Here is a 20,539-nt window from a genome sequence, read left to right on the forward strand (position 1 = left end):
AACCCTAATCCCCTTGATCAGAAGAAGGCAGGTCTACAGGAGGACGTGAGGAGAGACACAGAGCCAGGAGGTAACAGCCACACAGGAGGAACAGAGACGGGGGAAACACCTACAACCGCCGGAACCACAACGTGTTTTCTAGCGGACAATTCTAATTCTTACTTCTTTAAAACAAAGTCCCACTCATCCCTTTCTCGCTGACTTTCATAGAGTTTTAACTCTAATTCAATCTCCATTTTACGAGTTTGCAACTCCCAACTTTCCTTCTCGACTCACATCAGCAATCTTTCCCGCTCATGTAGATTCCTTCTCTACAATATCAGACGAATCCGCCCTTATCTGTCAACACAGGCCACCCAACTACTGGTTCAGTCCTTAGTAACCTCACGACTGGATTACTGTAACTCCCTTCTAGCTGGTCTACCACTATGTACCATCCGACCTCTACAACTCATACAAAATGCAGCAGCACGACTAATCTTCAACCTTCCCAAGTTCTCCACACCGCTCCTCTGCTACGTTCCTCCACTGGCTCCCAGTAGCTGCACGCATCAGGTTCTAAATACTGATGCTGGCCTTCAAAGTCAAACATGGAGTAGCACTATCCTACCTCACAGCCCTTATTACACCGCACTGCACCTCGTATACTCCGAGCCTCCAGTACTGCTCGCCTGGTCCCTCTGAAGGTAAAAGGAAGACGCTCATCTAGACTCTTCTCCGTCTTGGTCCCTCAGTGGTGGAATGAACTTCCCCTTGAGATCAGAACAGCTCGGTCACTGAGTATCTTCAAACGGCAGCTCAAGACCTTCCTCTTTAGAGAAGATTTAGATGAACTTGTAACCTTCTTCTTGTCTGACTTCTGTATAGAAACTAGAACAGAGTGAATAAAAAGATTGTATTCATAGTGATCAGAACTGATCACTTCATCCATGGTAACTTGAAACCACGTTGTAAGTCACTCTGGATCAGGGCGTCTGCCAAATGCCGTAAATGTAAATGTTCTCAATTTCCTTCTCCCGCCCAGCATGGCTGTCACGTTCAGATCTCCACTTGGCTGCTTCATATTGCATCTGCTGTTCCCGAAAAGAAAACTCACGCATCTTTAATTCCATTTCAGAGACGCTACCGGCTGCAGACTCTTTCATTGTTAACTCAATCGCGTAATTTTCTGCAATTTGCAACAAGTTCTCTTTGGTGCAACGCATCAGAAGTTCATACGATGGGCTCTGAATGAACTTGTCTGCCAACGACATGTTACTTATCATGCATTTTAGACCAAGACATGCGGGCGGAACGATATGTAGCACCAAAAAAAGTAAGGCTACGAACGGAGCGAAAGGTGCGCTTTTTCCACTGCCTGTCGCCGCAACAACGTATGGGAACTCTGATCCCTAAACCTGCCTAACACGATCCCGCTAAATAAACCCTCTCTTCTTCAAAGAGCGTCTTCAGACGACAGACCGCGAAGCCACCCGAATAAAATTCCCAAACAAAAAAAACAACAAATGTGCTCCGATGGAGGGATTCCGAAAATCTGTCTGGAGACGCATAATTTACCAAAGTTCCCAATGAACGCGCGTCTTCACCAAGAAAAACTGATGTCCCGGAGAGAAACAAAATATTCCTGCGAGAAAACAGAGAACAAATCCCGGACGAGCCCCCAGTTTCATTACGAGCCAATCCAGGGGTACAGCACATAACAAAAGAAAAGAAAGACAAAAACCTACTAAGACGAAATGAAGAAAAGTATTTCATTACCAAAAATAAATAAAGTACATACGAAAACTAATTACAACGAATAACGACAAACAAAATGGGAAAGGAGAAAAAGAAACACCGAAAAGTAGGCCGACACAAGTTGCATCTGCCTCCTAGGGGAAGCGCAGGGGAAATCGGAAGTGATGTAATCGGGAAATGCTAGGTAGGCGGGCGGGGGGATTATACGGCAAGCGCAGCCCAGGAAAAGGAAACTCCTTTTATTCTGGCTGTCCACAGCAGGAAGAGGTGGGATCAATCACAACACAAAATACAGAACAGGAACACACCAAAATATGTGTGAGATTTGTATGAAGATGCGTGAGGAAAAGTGGTGTAGGTACGAGCGTCATATATCTTATATATAAGTTTAAAACATTCTCAAAATAAGAAACTTTACAATCTTTGTGAATGAATTGCTGTTGTGAATGCAATTCTGTCCAGTCACTGCAAACTTCTGCGAATTTCATCAGCGAAATCCTGCGAAACAAGCTCTTCCACGTGTCTGGTTGTGAAGATGTATGAATGTGTGATTCAGTTGTCTTGCGTGTGCCTGTGCAAGGCGATTGATGTTCTGTTCAAAAAAGCGATGGCAAACTATTTCAAACTATGTTAATTCACTGCAAAAACATTGCAAACATAGCAAATGAGACAAACCAAACAAATAACCTCAACTGACCGTTTGAGAAGCGTTAGTATATATATTATTGGTATGAATCGGGACGAACTAGACAGGAAGTCAAGGGCACCATCTGGACACTGAACCGGAATGGGACTGAGAGGGAGGTTTTTCCATCACTCGGTTCCACCTCGAGCTGTGGGTCACTGTCTGTCCCAAGTCCCAGACATAGGGTGGAGGGTCGCGTTAAGGTGCAGGTGGGGTTTGAACCTGGGACTGTTAGCACTCTTTGGTTCGAACTTCTATTGACCGGATGGTTGCTAATGGCCGGTTAAGATGCTCAGTGCATTAAAGTTGACAGCCATGAGTTTTTACAGGCCTGTAAGGGCTCCGGTACGGCAGGGTGCTTAATGGACGGAGCGGTTCTCCCATCTGGATTCCGAACCGCCACTGCGAGGCTCGGAACAGTAAGCAAGACTACCGGCCTCGTTCCCCGTGGAAACGGACCAGCTGTGACCGAGGCAGCTTCTCTCAAAGGGATGGCCGACGTTCACAATTTGGGTCAGGCGCCGAGCCTATTGTTGGCGGGCCACGCCCACTTCCTGTCTCTGCCGAGCATGCGACAGCCAGCGAGAGTGCGGTGTCCTTGCCGGCTCTCCTTCACAAGCCCTGCACAGGCCGCCTGATGTGATGAACGAGCCTGGGGGTCTGGGGAGAGCGGAGCTTCATTTCTCGCTCTCTCCACCTCCAGTTCATCACTCAGTCCTTCAGCACCCCACTCTAACCTCACATCTTCTCACACACACACACACACACACACACAGTGGAAAGCAGGCCAGGGGAGAGCGGGGAGGGACGAGCGTTTGCTGCAGTGACTGTAGTTAAATCCCGAGATGCAGTAAACAGACGTGTGTCCTCGGGCCTTTTCACTCCGCGGACAACGGCAGCTAATGAACAACAGGAAGACGGGAAGTTGGCCGCACGGTGATGATGACGATGATGATGACGGGAAGCCTAATTAAACTCTGCACAGGTGTTGACTGAACCTGATCAAAGAAGCACCTCTAATGACCAGTTCACACACACACCACACACACACACACACACACACAGCGAAAACCAGATTCCTACAGATGTGGTTTATTTGGGTAACAGTGGCGTTACCCCCGATGGTTAGTAATTATATTGTAGTTGTCGTGACGTCAGCGGGGGGTAAAAGTGAAGTTTTGACTTTTAAAATGGCAGGTGTGGGGACGCGGCGTTGCTGACAGGTGGTCAGGCAGGTGGGCGGGGCAGCTGTCGGCGTGCGCAGATGGTCAGGAGGCTCCTCCACTTCGCCCACGGCGGACCGGCAGAAGGACGCGACACGGCAGGATAATTTTAAGACCAGGGGGTCAGGGAGCAGAGTCTGACTCTGTCGCCCTCTGCTGGAAAACTGTGTGAACGGCACAAGCTGTGTTTGTGTGTGTGAGGCCGTGTTTTGCACTATGAGGACTGTGGCTGTACATGTGAGGCGTAGCGAGGTTGGAAGTGTGTGTGTGTGTTAGGGAGGACTTTCTGCTGCAGTGTGTGGCTCTTCTGAGGCCAGCGGGTAAATGAGTTCATCACACAGCAACACACACCTCCCGGGAATACAGTTCATCATCATCATCAGTGTGTGTGTGTGTGTGTGTGTGCGCGTGAGAGGATGCTCGTTAAGTGCTATAGCTAAATGAGCATCGATCCACAAAAACCGAGGAGGGGATGTGACAAGCTGAGTGCAGCGTTTAAAGCCCCGATGAGGCCGGACTCTCGCCTCAACAAAGCATGAACATCTGGAAAAATCTTGCATACGATATACTCAGTCATATATGCATGGATGCACATGCTTCTTCCAAGTTGATATATAATGCACCATTATATGCACCATATATGTGCTTTCTCTCTTTTTTTTTTTTTTTTTACATTTTCATTAAATGCAATTAACAAAACCTTTTATTTCACATTATGGGGTCATTATGGGGTGTTGTGTGTAGAATTCTGGGGGAAAGAATAAGGCTGTAACATAACAAAACATGGAAAAAGTGATGCTTTATACTTTCTGGATGCACTGCATATATAGACATATTTACACCACGGCCTCGTAATCAGAAGGTTGCCGGTTTGAATCCCGATCCGCCGAGGTGCCACTGAGTAAAGCACCGTCCCCACACACTGCTCCCCTCACTTACTTAAACTTAAGACGAGCCACTTGTGTGGGTTGTAGACTCCGTCTCATGCTACCACGTGAAAGCACCGCCAGCATTCAAAGGTGACCAAGGTATAGGAACTGAGGAGTGGTCTGTGGTCACCACCTACACGACCACGCCTTTATTGGGGACGTTTTGCTAATTGCCTATAATTCCCACCTGTTGGCTATTCCATTTGCTCAACAGCCAGTGGAATTGATTATTGGCGTTGCTTCCTAAGTGGACAGTTGGATTTCAAAGACATCTGATTGACTTGGAGGTAAATTCTTCTTTTCAGCTGCGTATATATAGAGCGCAAGTTCATGTGGTGTATGGAGGAGCAGAAGAAAGTGCTGATCAGCTCACATATTGATCCACGCTGCACAGAGCCAGAGAGGGAAAGTGTGTGGTCAGGAGAAAACCAGTAAACTTCCTCTTCCTGCCTGGCCAAACCCCAGCAGCAGACAGAAGTTACTACTGCTACTCTGAGCAACTTCAGGTTCCAGCATCCCCTTAAACAGAAGGGTGGTGCTGGCGATGTGGGCGGGGCATAACACACAGGGTGTGTGACACTGAGGCCAAAATCCACCCACAACGCTGCATTAGCAACACGGCGACTCTGGAAGAGAAGGTGCGGGATTAGATCTGTGCTCCAACACACACAGAAGAGCAAATACAAGCAGATTGATATGACAGAACTGTAGACTTTATAATTACAATTGGGCAAGTTGTTCCACTTGAAAAGATGAGAGGTCCATTTTCATCATAGCTTCACTTCAACTGTGAGAGACCGAATGAAAAAAGAAATCCAGGAAATCACTTTGTCAAGACTTACTGTCAGTAGCAAAGGTCGACCTGAATACGTTGTAACGTAACCTGGGTTGGCAACGAGAGGCGGCAAGTTTCCTGATGTTACTTCCTGGTCCTGGAACGTAAAAAATCAGAAAGCGGGAGGGAAACGCCACAAACGTTTTAACGATGTCATTTTAATAAATTGTACAATTCAAGCCTTGACACAAGACAGGAAGGTAGTCAGGCCAGGAAAAAGCACAGGGGAGGCTGCTGTGAACAGGACATCTGTCTGGCGTATACATTACAGGCTCCGCCTACAAAGGAAAACAACACAGACAGCACATCACATGACCACGGGACGTAGCACGAAGGTCTTCATCAGGTTTGGTACTTTGGTCCATTCTTCCATGCAGATCTTCTCATGAGCTGTGATGTTTTGGGGCTGTTGCTGGGCTCAGTTTCTCTTTTGGATTGAGGTGTGGAGTATAGCCGCGCCTCCTTTGTTGCCCGGGCGGTGTGTTTGGGATCGTATCTCACGATACATGGCCCCATTCATCCTTTCCTTAACACGGATCAGTCGTCCTGTCCCCCAAAATGTATTGTTTCAGCATTCTTCCCCCTCCAAACAACTTCTATTTTGGTTGCATCTTACCCGACACACTCCCAGTCCTCCCCTGGATCATCCAGATGGGTCTCTGGCGAAATTTAGACGGACCTGGACATGTGCTGGCTTGAGTATGGGTATTATTTTTTTTTAAGCACTGCAGGATTTTAATCATGACGACGTAGCGTGTTAAAATAGTAACCTTTGTTACTATTCTGTGGTCTGACCAGGTCAAACCAGGTTTCCTCACCGTTCTCGAGATCATTTATACCCCACGAGGTGAGATCTTGCATGTAGCTCCAGTTCGAGGAAGCTAGTCAGGGATTCCATTTTCTAATAATTGCTCCAACAGTTGATCTCTTCTCACCAAGCTGCTTGCCTATTGTAGATTGGCTCATCCCAATCTCATCCCTGGTGTCCTTAGACATGTAATTTCATGTTGAAGTCTACCTATGATGACAATTATAGACCTCTCATCTTTTTAAGTGGGACATTTTGCACAATCGGTGGTACTTTGTCCCACCATATATATATATATATATTCTCAGTCATATGCATATGTGACCAGGATGAATACTACTTCACAACGCAAGTGAAGAACATTTTATCTGCAGTCATATTAATTCATATTATTAATGTTGATTAAAAAGCATGTGATTGTTTAATACCAGGAACCCAATCAACAAACATGGTTCACAAAAGGAACAATAGATGGAACAATAGAGGGAATAAAAACTATTTAAGGTCTGGAGTAGATCCTTCAGCTCCAGTTCACCAGAACCGACACACACCAATCCCAGTTCACCCCCAACAGACCACAGAATTGGGCTTCATGTTTAAAATGTGTTTTTTAATTCTGTACACGTAATAAATGTAAATGACAGGCTATTCAGTGTTGATCACACATCAGGTCAGAATCCACTGTGTGCCAAATGAAGAAAAAAAAAATTATTATTAATAATAACAATAATTATCTCCCTTGCAGAGTATAAATCAATCAACCAACCAACCAACCACCCCATTGCACAACGACGACAGAAGAGTCCCGATTCTGATTGGTTCGTCTGCCGTGAAGCCACCTGACCCAAACTGCACACAAACCTTCCAAACGAAAAACAAGGTGCAAAACAACAGACGGGGACGCTGAGGGTCACATGATCGCGAGAAAAAGGAAAGAAAAACAAAACAAATGAATATGTTATGACGGGCCGATATGGACAACAGCTCCCAAAAATTCCGAGGTTTCGGCGTGAGATGGAACCCCCAGCGGACCGCAGCCATCCCCGGTCCTGCATTAAAAGCTCCGCCTACGCCGCTCCTTAAATGGAGGATCGTTCATTGGGGCGTGTGTTAGAGAGGAGGCCTGCTGGGAGGAGCGTTTAAGAATGAACGACAGATTAAAAATGAAACATTAGACATTTAAATTATGTATTGTTTTTCCCCACTGAGGGCAGGTATATGCATAGCCGCTGTACTGTGTGTGTGTGTGTGTGTACGAGTGTTTTTACACTCCTCATTTTTACTGAAACAGTTTTGAACAGACAGGGGGCAACAGCAAACTTCAGACACACTCAGGTTCCATGTTAACTATTAGTCACATTTTTCACAACGCTCGGAAAAAATTAATAATAACACACAACAAACACCGACATCACTGAGACAATAACGAAGAAAAAGAGGAACAGAAAGAGAATTAAGGTGGAGCAGAACAGGGTCAGTAAGGCCATATCTTGAAGGATTCAGAATGACAAACGATGAAGAAAGAAAAAAAATAAATCATCATCATAATCATCTCTGGATGGGTAAAAAGAGCCGCTTTATTATTAATCGTCATACCAACGAGTCTTTAATTAAGACACTGTAAGGAATCTTTTCCCCATGCAGAGATGAGCGCTCAGTGCGAGTGTTTCTTGGCAACAACCCATACAATCAACACAAAGCATCTCACACACACACACACACTCAAATCTAACGCTTGTGTGTACAGAGCAAACAACCAATTAACAATAAGCTCCTCCCACTCCTACACACACCAGAACACTTTCCGTCTCGTGCACACACACACACACACACACACACACACACACACACATACACACAATCCAGAAATGAAAGCCTGGCTTCCAGGCCAGGGGGGAAAGGTACCGCCCACTGACTCCTCCTTACTCCAGGGGGCGGGGTTATTTTAGCTGAGCAGGTGGGCCACAGTTTCGTGGAAAGGATTTTAAAGAGGAATCCCAGGGGAGTCGGGAGTTTCGGGTGGGTCGAAGGGGCGGGGCTGGGTAGGGCGGGGGCAAGCGCCCCCCTAGCTGAGAAGCTGCCGGATCTCCTTGTGCATGTGACAACAGGAAGTCCACGTAAGAGGCGCCACCACAGCCGTTCTTGTCCTCCACTAGGAAGTGCTTGAAGATGAGCTCCAGCTTGTCCTCCTGCTTGACCACCAGCAGCTGAGTGGAGGCGGGGTCAGAACATCAGTACGTGTTCAAAAGGTACTTTTCAGGTCCTACAGAAACCCTGGTGAACAGGCAGCATCTCACCTTCATGTATCGTGGCCGCTGGGTGCGGAACGACTCCACGATCCCGCGTAGTTTCTTTGAGTACGGATTATCCAGAACCGGCAAGGACGTCTGCGGGGGACCGGAAATGTAGAAGTCCGCGCGGTCAGTGGAAGACCTGAACCTCACTCATTTATGAAGCCAGAGCTTAAAAAAAAATAAAATAAAAACAAGACTTCTCGTTGGTTCTCACCATGTTGGGGATCGATCTGGCCGAAGGCAGGGACGCCAAACACATTCTGCAGAAGCTCCTGCTGGGCGTTGGCCCCCACCCACAGGAAGAGGTGGAGCCCCGTCTCCAGCAGGTACAGACCTCCTTTCGACAGGCGTTCCTCAGAGTCCCGTACGGCAACTGGGAGCGTGTCCGTCTCCACGTCCATCTTGTGCTGCACAAAAACAATCAATGATGAATAATTAAATACAAACGTCGCGAGCTTTCAGTACTTCCACCACCCTTACAGTCAGTAGTTACAGGGACAGTCCCCCCCTGGAGACACTCAGGGTTAAGTGTCCTGCTCAGGGACACGATGGTAGTAAGTGGGGTTTGAACCTGGGTGTGTTACCCCGCTAGGCTACTACCAGGCCCCTGGTACCCGATGGCCCGGTAGGTAGGAATCATACTGGGGTGACTTTACCAGCGGCAGCAGACGTGGGTAGAAGAAGACGTGGCTCTCGGCGACGTCCATGGCGCTGACTAGCTGCCTCAGGTAGGCGCGGTCATCCAGGGACGTGTCGGCTGCTGGGTGGAGGACGTCACTCTTCAGGACACAGTTGAGATAGACTGGGAGGAGCTTCATACACTCTGGCAAGATGAGCTGTGAGGAAGGAGCCGGACACCGTTATAAACGCCCACCGGCAGGCAGCAAAGGTCATAGGTCGCAAACGCACCACCACGGCCACATGAGCTGGTGAGAAGGTGTTTACCTGCCCGGCAGAAGAGGGACTGGCACAGTTTTCTTGCGATAACAGGCCAGGATCTGGGCGCACTGGTTCACCAGGCTGTCCCGCACCGTCTTCGTGGGGCTACTGAGCATGCTACGATACGCTACACACACACGTTTAAAACTTGATCATTGCAGGGCCATGACATTTCCATCCAAACAGAGTTTAATCACCAGAAGCCAGCGTACATTGTGAAACGAATCACCTGGTAAAGGTAACAGGAAAAAGCCCAGTGCATGCAGGGATTAATGTCCTGGCCCGGTGTCCCCTCTTTTTATTTCATTTGTCTCGTTTTGAACTTCAGCTCAGTGAAGCACTTTGAGCACCAACACGTTCTCAGTAAGGTCCCTTCTTGTAGAATTGTGCTTCAGTTAAAGAACTTTACCAACCTGCTTAGCATAATCATCTACGAGTGAATATTGCGAATACGCAGAGCGATTTAAAAAGGAGAAACGAGACCCTGTAAAACATTCGGTGCATCTGAAACAAGGTCCACCGGGAGGAGGGTGTTGGACGCAGGTCCCGAAGTGGCGTTCCACTCACCGTACTTGGTGAAGAAGTTGATGATCGTGTCCGTCTCACAGTTGCGGTAGAGGTCGGCCAGCTGGGCGCAGCAGTTGACCGCCATGTTGTGGATGCGCAGGCGCCGCTGGCCGTTGCAGCTGGTGTACAAGACCGCACACTGCGGACACACACACACACACACAGGTCAGCTCGGCCCATATAATTATTAGGAAAACACACACACACACACACACCTGTATGAGCGCCCCCCGTCTCCCTCGCTGAGTTTGTCGTCATGTCGGAACTCCACGGTCACCGTCTTGTCACAGTCGAGTCCGGCCAGCTCCACGTCCGTGGTGTTGCTCATGTAGAACGAGCCGAAGAAGTCCGTGGCCCGAATGCCTGACGAGAAAACATCGGCGGCGTGACAATCCGCCCACGACCCCGCCCCCGGCCGACCGCCGCGACCGGCCGCTCACCCGTGCTCGTCCGGACCCTCATGACGGCATCGAAGCCCATCTGCTTCTGAACGTCTCGCCGCAGGTCGTTGAGGGAAGCGCTCCTGATCGGTCTGCGCCTGAAGGAGACCAGCCAGAGCGATTCGCGTACGTCTTGGCACTACCGTACCGCCACAGCGGTGGTAAAAGCCGTCCCCTCACCTGGAAATATCTGTATTTGTAGACGGAGCCGCCGGTGGAGACCGGGACCACGGCCAGCGTTGCCACGTCCACGTACTGGTTGGGGAAGAGGAAGAGGTCCACGCAACAGCCCTGTGCCACGCACTCCTTGGCCAGGTTGCCATAGAAGCTGACCTGCGGCTGGAACAGGGACTGGAGGAGGAGCGATAAAGATCAGGTCCCCACCGCACCAGTCAACACGGGGACGGAGACGGGGCTGATGGGACGCCGTACCTTTTCTTTGTCGGTCCCAACAAGCTTTTTGTCCTCGCGATTCTTCAGTTTCCCAGGAGCCTCGGCAATAGGCAGAGAGGTGTGGAAGATGAAGAGCTTCCCTGCACAGTCTGCAGCCTAAATACACAAAATATATCCAGAACATAACGTTTAAAGTGAAGTGATTGTCACCTGTGATACACAGCAGCACAGCACACAGTGACACAGTGAAATTTGTCCTCTGCATTTAACCATCACCCCGAGTGGGCAGTGGGCACCATGACAGGCGTCCGGGGAGCAGTGTGTGGGGACGGTGCTTTGCTCGGTGGTACTTTGGCGAATCGGGATTCGAACCGGCAACCTTCTGATTACGGGGCCGCTTCCTTAACCGCTAGGCTACCACTGGCCCGAATATGGTGTTGCCTAGAAGGCCGAGCAGCTACACAATATTTACCTTCAGCGCGTCCAGGCCGGCCTGAATAACTGGCGCAAACACCGTCTCCGTCTCCCGCGTGTCGGCAAACATCTCCGGGATCTTGTCCAGCAAACTGCAAGGGGCGTCGGCAGAGCAGAGGCGTGAGAGGGCGGAAACCCGGGCGCCCGGGCCGCCGGTCGCTCAGACGGGCGGTTACCTTTCGATCACCACTCGCGACTCGGACACGCTGACGAGGAAGCCGTCCAGCAGCGGCACGAACATGTCGGCCACGTCCGACACCACCATCATCTGCGGCTGCGCCAGCGTGGACTTCACGTTATAGAAGTGAAGCACTTTGTTGTAGGTGACGAAGCCGACGCGAACGTTGGACTCCACCTCAGGATTCTCCCTGGTAGTAACAAGGCCATGTTGAGCGTTATAATAAAAAAAAACGTGCTTCCTGGAACCTTTAAACAACGTTAAACGGAACATTTACACAACGTTTAAACATGTACAACAAAGACGACAGAAAGGTCATAATACTGATTTCCTTGGTAAAGCCCATCTAAGGTCTACATCGGCAGAAGTGACTTCACGTGAAGGAGGCTGGTAGTAGCCTAGTGGTAACACACTCGACTATGAACCAGAAGTCCCAGGTTCAAATCCCGCTTACTACCATCGTGTCCCTGAGCAGGACACTAAACCCTGAGTGTCTCCAGGGGGGGGGACTGTCCCTGTAACTACTGACTATACGGCTGGTAGTAGCCTAGCGGGTAACACACTCGACTATGAACCAGAAGACCCGGGTTCAAACCCCACTTACTACCATCGTGTCCCTGAGCAGGACACTTAACCCTGAGTGTCTCCAGGGGGGGACTGTCCCTGTAAATACTGACTAAGTCGCTCTGGATAAGGACGTCTGGTACATGCTGTAAATGTAAAATTTTTTACCACTTTTTGCGGTAAACACGCGGCAATCCGCACGACGGCTGCATCACGACATACCTGGGCAGGTAGTCCAGCAGGGTCTTCAGCTCCTGGCACACGATTCCCACCATGCCGCTCTTCACCGCGTTGTACGACACATCGATCATGAAGATGAAGGCGGGGGGCTGCGGGACCTTGTTGTTCTGTAAGGGCGGGGACGCCTCAGAGTTAACGAAGCGGCGGACCACGCCTCCACGCGGTAGCGGCGGACCACGCCTCCACGCGGTAGCGGCGGACCACGCCTCCACGCGGTAGCGGCGGACCCACGCCTCCACGCGGTAGCGGCGGACCACGCCTCCACGCGGTAGCGGCGGACCACGCCTCCACGCGGTAGCGGCGGACCACGCCTCCACGCGGTAGCGGCGGACCACGCCTCCACGCAGTAGCGGCGGACCACGCCTCCACGCCCGGCTCCTCACCTTACAGTAGTCCACCGTGGCCAGGAACTCGTAGCTGCCGAGCGACAGCTCCGGCCGCTCGTAGCAGTCCACCCGCTTCCCCCGTGTGGGTCCAGATGCTGGAAGTAATGGGGAGGCACTGCGGGGGGGCGGAAGAGAGAGGCCACAAGGTCACATTCGGCCCCGGACGTTCTACCAACCAGGACACGGCGCCGCGGCGGCTCCACCCACCCTCGGTGACGCAGCTGCAGAAGGCGCACTGGAAGCGGCGGCCGCCCTCGATGAACTGCATGTAGGGACACATGTAGGCCTTGCAGCGGTTGCAGCGGATCGTGCCGCTCTCAGCCGTGGTCCACGAGGTACGGCGGCGCCTGGCATCACAACGCAAAACCTTGTTTTTTGCCGTCTGAAGGGACACGGCGGCTACGGAAGTTGTGAAGGGGGCGGGTTCTCACCTCGTCCGCCGGCAGCGTCGCCAGCGGCTTGATGACGGCGGCCAGGGGCACCTGGGACTGCTTGGCCATGTCGGAGGTGCAGGGCATGTTGTAGGCCGTGCAGCGGACGAAGTGAGGACTGGGGCGTTCCCTGGGCGCCGAGGAGCGGAATTACAAAAAAAAAACAATCCATCAGAACGTACGGACGCGAATGACGGCGTTCCCGCGGCGGCGGTGGCGGCTACCAACCGGTGGGATCCCAGTACCGAAGTTCATGGCAATCAGCTTCAAGAAATCAATGGTCCCTCACCTTGATCTCTGACCTGGAAGTTGGTTGTGACCAGGGGAGGGGCCTGACCTCTGACCCCTGTGGTGAAGGGCTCACCGCTCTTGTTGCCTTGTCATCTTCAATCACCTGGATCTAAAAAAAAAAAAAAATGAAACAAAAAGAAATGACACGCCCACCCGACACGGCTGGACTTTGGCAGCTGTGCCATGCAAGATCTGGTCCGTCTACGGCCGCAGCACTACTGACAGTCGCGGTGGGTGGGGCCTCTAGCCGGCTCCGCCTTTAACAGATCAGGGTTGAAGGGCTGAGATGATTGCGAGAGGCTACAGAAGGTGGACTAAAGCAGGGTTCCCACTCGCGTCAGCAGAGCAGAGCGCCGCCCGCTGAGAACCTGAGCCGGGAGACGGGAGCGAAGGCTTGACCTGCTGCAGCGCGCGTCTCCATAGTCACAATATACAGACATGCATCATCTGGCAAGGAGTTGAGGAACGCCGGGCGACTGCGGGGAACCGTGCTCCGTAAGGCAGAACGTTGCGGAACTGTGCAGAGGAAATGGAGGTGGAGGAACATCAAGCAGATGGCCATCATTCACCATGCAACAGAAACCCAGCATGCAGGACGTGTGTGTGTGTGTGTGTGTGTGTGTGTGTCGGGGTCAGTCAGACTGAGAGAAAGAGCAGAGGATGAAAAATGAGAGAAAAATCAATATACAGGTGTGTGAGTTGGGGGGGGGGGGTCTTCAGAGAAGGGCGCACTGCCACACCCACTGCCACAGCCAATCACAGAGCTTCTCAAAAACCCTACACACCATTAAATTTAATTAACTGCATCACGACTCGTAACGTAATACCGGACACCCCAAGTTCTGTTTATGAATATAGAAAACATACAAAAGCGCGTTGGTTTTGGAAATTAAAAATAATCAATTCTGTTACTTGGAACCACGCATGAAAAAAAACTATTTGTGTGAATTAATTTAATTAGTTGCTAACTAACAGTTGTAAAAAGCGGCGGTCCTGGCGCGGTGGGCGGGTCAGTGCACCCCTCGCGCGGTGGGATGGGTGTTAGTGCAGCACACGGTGGAGCTCATTCACTCGCCACTTACTGGGCTGGGAATAGCGTCGGGGTCTATTCTATGCCTCGTTTTCTGCACGGGCGGAATGTCAGACGCCGGCTTTTTAGAGCAAACCGATTACGTCCAGCGAATAAATAAAAAAAAAAAAAATAAAAAAAAAAAAATAAAAAAAAGAGGAGGAGAGAAGAATAGAGAAGGTGAACGAGTAACCATGGTTACCTCCGCTTGTTGCAGGCTAACAAAAAACAAAGCAAGATCAGTCACAGGTCTTTCAGCATTATCTCAGAACCAGGCGAGTTTAACGCGGCGGGGCATGCAGATATGGGCGTGGCCTGACCGGACGCCAGCGTAGAGCATGCACGTCAGACTGGACACAACGCACGACAAACGCAGAGCGGGTGACGGGAATTCTGAGACTCATCCTGCAACTAAACAATTGTAAATGTTCCAAGATGAATGTGGCGTGAATTAACTACAAATATTAATGAGATTTTTGTGTCGTAGTATTTGTTCAGAATGGCAATAATCCAGAGTGAGCAATTCCTATAACTGGCATTCATGTGCATTTTGCAATGTTGTTTTTTCCAACATACTGGACTAGGGATGGCGTCGGGGTCCAGCCGTTTCTGAGCAGCCGGGGCCGGAGCGGGGGGGCGGGGGCGGGCCTCCGTAATTCTGCTGATATGCCGCTGGGTAGCCCTGCGGAGGACCCCTCATCTGCCCAAAAGCACCTTGGGGGAAAAAAATAAAGAATATTTGTGTAAAGTAATTTTTAAAAAAGCACCGCTATTGGAATGATGGGTGTGGTCTCTGCTGTTGAACGAACCATTCTGCTGCGGTGGGTACCCCTGCATGCCAGGCTGGGGCGGCGGTCCTGTTGGTGGCATGCCCCCCGGCTGCGCGGGCCCTAGTGACACATGGTTGGCCTGGGACATGGACTGGTGGTGGAGCTGGGTCACCGGCATGCCAGCAGGACTGGGCGGAGCACCCGGTTGCGGCGGGAAGCCAGCGGGGGGAGGGGCTGCGTGGAACGGAGAGGGCTGGGACACTGGCGGCTGATGAGGCACGGGTCCCGGATACTGCTGGGAAGGGGCGGAGGCGGGAGGAGGCGCTGGTCCTCCAGGGAAGCCTGAAGATGGGCTGAGAGGGCGGAGCATTGGGGAACCCTGACTGGGCCTGGGGGGGGAGGGGCTCCGTAGGAAAGCTGGGGCCCGGTGGGAGGCCGGGAGGGTGGAAGTGCTCCAGGGAAGGCCTGCTGGGGCTGTGAGATGGGCGGAGCTGCAGAGTAGGGTGGAGGTGGGGCAGAGTTGGGGAAGGTCTGCTGGGTGAGAGGTGGGGCCCCGTAGTAAGACTGGGGACCCCCGTGGGCGGTCCGGTCAGCAGGAGGAAGATGGGTGGAGGCTGGTGGAAATGATGGAGGGACAGTGGAGGTGTAGGCAGCTGAAACCGGAGGCACACCTGAAAAACATCGGGAATAGAATAAATATTCAAACCCTATAGAGAGACTCATATTTTAATAAAGCCAGATCTCTAATAAAAGCCCGCTTCTTATAAGAGTTAAAACTCAATTAAAATGACTTTAATAAAGAATCCACTTTTATGTATTCATTCATGAAATATTGACTCCGTGTAAGTTAGCCATGAATATAATGGGAAATAAAAACCACGAGCATTATATTTCGTTAATTAAATCTGTTATTGGATGTTTTACAGTTTTTTGTTTTTTTACCATAACCAGGAGCAGCAGTTGTCGGCAGGGCGGCTCCAACCTGCATCCCCGCCATCTGATTGGTCACCTGCTGCACGCTTGTGGGCGGCGCCCCGAACTGCTGGCTGTAGGTGGCCTGGGTGCCGGAGAGGTTCACCGCCGCAGGGGTATACGTCTGGGACACGGGCGGCCTGGGGTCAACACACCCCACAAAACGCATGAACACGCAACACAACCCCACGTGATACGTCAGGGGACGCGATGGGTCGAATGAAAGTGACGTGATTGTCATTGTGATACACAGCAGCACAGCACACGGTGCACACAGTGAAATGTGTCCTCTGCATTTAACCCATTAGCAGTGGCCTGGCAGTTAGGGAAGGGGACTCAAATCCCCTTGATGAAGGTCCCGTCCCCACACACTGCTCCCCAGGCACATGTCATGGTGCCCACTGCTCACCAAGGGTGACGGTTAAATACAGAGGACACGTTTCACCAGGTGCTGTGCTGCACAACAGTCCATAACAAGTAGATTTTAATGCATGCTGAAGATTCACCGCATCGTTTCGTATTCTACACAAAGATACTGACCTCTGCAGAGCAGCGGCGCCCGGGGGCGGCCCGTTCTGGGCGTCACTTTGTTTGTAGTGGCCGTAGACCTGAGGGGCAGGAGCCGAGGGCGTCCCGGAAGTGGGGGGTCCTCGCATCAGGCCTGTGAGATCAGTTTGTGATTTAATGCCGCGTACCTCCAAAATAAATAAACTTCTTTTTATTGTGGTCTTTAGAAAGCCGTGCCATGATGAGAAGTGCACCGAATAGTCAAGGACACACAACTACAGTCCCCGCCTCCCAAACACTACCAACCAATGAGACGAGGGGAGGGGTGATGAACGCCTAGTTGGCGGAATTAAACCAGTTACCTAAGTCAAGAGCAGAGGAAGAGGAGGAGGAGGACAGGTCAGATGCTACGTTTGCTGCAAGAGCCTTAGAGGGAAGGCTTGAGAAAGGAGAGCATCCTGAAATACAAGAAAAGAGAGACAGGAGAAGAGAGGACAGAGCTGAGGGGGGACGGACGAACTCGCGAAACGAGCCACACACAGAAAGGGGTGGTTCCCAGTCCAGACCAATCAGAACAGAGCTGCCGTCTGATAGGATTCCACTTCAGCCGCTGCAAAAATGGCCAATAATAAAGCGACTTTTTCAGCCTCGTTTAAATTTGACCCAATGCTGCAAAATAAACAGGGTCAAAATGGGACGTTTAGAGACTAAATTGTGATTCTTGACTTCATGCCAATTTCAAAATGAGAGAAGCTGGAGTGTTGATATAATTATGGTGCTAAATGATGCCCAAATGTAAATGATTATTTAAAATGACATTTAATAGCAGAGTGACCCCCCCATGTGACCATGGTCCAGTTTTACCTTGTCCCGTTGGCCCCGGCCCGTTGTAGGGCTCGTACTGCGCTGCTGCGTAACCGCCGGTGCCGTGCTGGCCCCCGTACCCCGGCTGAGGGTAGCCCTGGTACCCAGGCTGGGGCTGCCCGTAGGCCATTTGAGGTTGCTGGTTGACATTCATTCTCAGTTCATCACTAAACCTAAAAAAAAATTAAAAATAAAAAAAATGAATCTCCTGGTCGGTGGAGCGGGCGTCCTGATGAAAGTTGAGCGGAACGTTTCACAATAATTGACAGACCACGCCCAAGGGCAGGACTCCGGAGTGCAACCTAGAACATAATGGAGACGGTGAAGGGACTCTGATTGGCCGATATTCCTGTACGTTTGAGAGAGGGGAGTGGCCTGGACCAGTCAGATGGACAGCGTGCACGTAGCCAGTTGGACCCGAGCGTGAAAACTACGGCTTTTTATGTCGGGCTCTACGGATTGTAAACCAACACGACCGTACCCAACATGCTTCTTTTAAAACATTTTTATTTATTTTTAAATGTAATCTTTCATGGGGAAAGATTGTCACCTGTGATACACAGCAGCACAGCACACGGTGCACACAGTGAAATTTGGTGAGCAGTGGGCGGCCATGACAGGCGCCCGGGGAGCAGCGTGTGGGGACGGGACCTTCATCAGGGGCACCTTGGCGGATCGGGATTCGAACCGGCAACCTCCTGTTTACGGCTAGGCCACCGCTGCCCCTGTAGGATGCGGCCCCGTAATCAGAAGGTTGCCGGTTCGAATCCCGATCCACCAAAGTGCCACCGAGGTCTTGTGCCCACATTCTGCTCCCCGGGTGCCTGTCATGGCCGCCCACTGCTAAGGATGATGGTTAAATACAGAGGACACGTTTCACCATGACACCGTGTGCTGTGCTGCAGTGTTTCACTTCACTTTCGCTATAAATTTGGCCAAAGAGAGAGATTTTGATCATACGGCCTTCCGCAGAAATATCCACGACGCGTTATTTTTGGGAAATGGACGACTGCACAGAGCGCACGGAGAAGCAGCTTGTAAAAAATGGCGATGGTCTGACCGGAGTCAAGCGAGCAGCGAGTTCTGTGTTCGACAGACATTCACAGATCTTTGCCGCATTTCCTCCTACTCGTTAAACAAAAACCCAGAAGACCCACTTTCACAGACCAATCACTGCAGCCGATAAAATGCTAAAATAGTAAAGCTGCTCTTCAAAATAAAAGCCCCCATCTAACCCTGTTATATAGATCTTCCGCAAGTGTGAAAGCGTATGATGGACTTACACGCGTAATTTAACCCAAAGCTGAAAGGCGCAATATTCGTGTACGTTAATTAATTCCCCGTCTTTCCTTTGGAACTTTTATTTTGAAACGCCGCATACAGTCATGATGCCATTCAGAAACTGTACATTTAAGTTTAAAACAGACAAAATTATACACAGTCTACGGCTGAATTTACATCGCAGTATGAATATTATGCCATATGACGCAGCCCTGCCTCCGACTTTGCAACCAGAACGTAGCCGGCATCGGCCAGCCTCAGCATCCGTTTTAGTGCTAATGGAACCGCATCAGCGGACCGCTCGTTTACCAGCGTAAACCGACAGAAACTAGACGCCGAACGAGCCCAGTACATCCGTAAAACGTGTACCATGCAGCACATCAGGTTCAAGGCCTTAAAACACTCACACTTTCAGCTCAGTCAAGCACTTTAAGCACCAACACGTTCTCAGTAAGTTACCTTTCTTCTCGCAAAATTGCACCTAAAAACCTCAACTCAAACATAAAAAAAGTTAGGCGCACTAGTGCAAAAAAATTAGTCTAGAGCTCTGAAGGGTGTCATTCCAAAAACTTATCACCCAACAACATATGCAACTATTACGAAGTACGCAAACGAAGCGAGTTGCGGCGTGTCCATCCGTCCCCGGAGTTAAGGAGATGGACCAGATCCATCGGCCTTTGGAGTGAGTTTACCACGGCTGGGTGTGACCAGCGTGACCCCGACCCGGATGAACCGGTTTTCCCGGTGAACGGACTGGTATCCGGTCCGCGGCCTCCACTCGGTCCCTGGCAGAGTGGGAGGAGGAGTCGTGATGCCACCAGGATCGTAGAGAGCAGACCCAGCCTGAGAACTTCTACTCCTGTTGTGACTCAGGAAACACACACTAACACACACACTCGCACCCACACAAACAACAGAAACCGAGCGACGAGTGAAACCGATCCTGTTCAATTATTAAAGGGCACCAGTGAGCCGAGAAAGATCACGGCCGGGGGACCCAGACGCGGGACCCTTCCAGGCTTCACCGCCGCCCTCCGGGCAGAAGCGGTCTAGTTCCGCGCTGTTAGCACGTAAAAAGTGCCGGACCGGCAGGAGGGATTACACGGGACACTTTAAGCGGGCTGAACCGCCACGGAGACGCTTTCGGCGGCCGAATCGGGCCTAGTCAGGAAGCGGAGCCTGCTAGCCCGGTAAACCGCTCCGAACGACCTCCGTTCCGCCGTATCGGAGGGGAAAACGTCCCGCCCCCGGCCAGGGATAATCTGGATTAATGAAAAAATTCCAGATGTCTTTCCCCGGGATGTGACGGCCGGAGCGGGCTAGCGTCCCGGCTAGCGCTAGCAGGCCGGCGTCGACACTCACCGCCCGTGGGGGGAATAGAAGCGGCTCCTCCGCCTGTCCGGCCGACCTCCGGGAGCCGCGGCGGGTCTGTCGTCGAGCGGGTCCCGCAGCGGCGACGCCGGGAGACGCGATGTGTATCAGGCCGGCGAGCGGCGACTCTTCCCCGCAGTAATCCCGTCCTCGGAAGCGGCGCAGCGAGCGTGTGCCACGTCCACTTCCGGTCACGTGGCGCCAGGGCCGGAAATACACTGTAAAAATCCAATGCAGTTTGTATTTATACCACAGTAATATTTATATATCATGTGACTTCTGTTTTATGTA

At 51.1% G+C, this 20,539-nt stretch overlaps 1 pseudogene; it reads right to left on the bottom strand.

Annotated features, from left to right (window-relative positions):
• Positions 1-8,282: 8,282 nt before the first annotated feature.
• Positions 8,283-20,443, bottom strand: LOC114773597 (protein transport protein Sec24C-like; annotated as a pseudogene).
• Between the last annotated feature and the right edge of the window lie 96 nt (positions 20,444-20,539).

Source organism: Denticeps clupeoides, chromosome 2, assembly GCF_900700375.1.
Source record: "Denticeps clupeoides chromosome 2, fDenClu1.1, whole genome shotgun sequence".
Taxonomy (NCBI): domain Eukaryota; kingdom Metazoa; phylum Chordata; class Actinopteri; order Clupeiformes; family Denticipitidae; genus Denticeps; species Denticeps clupeoides.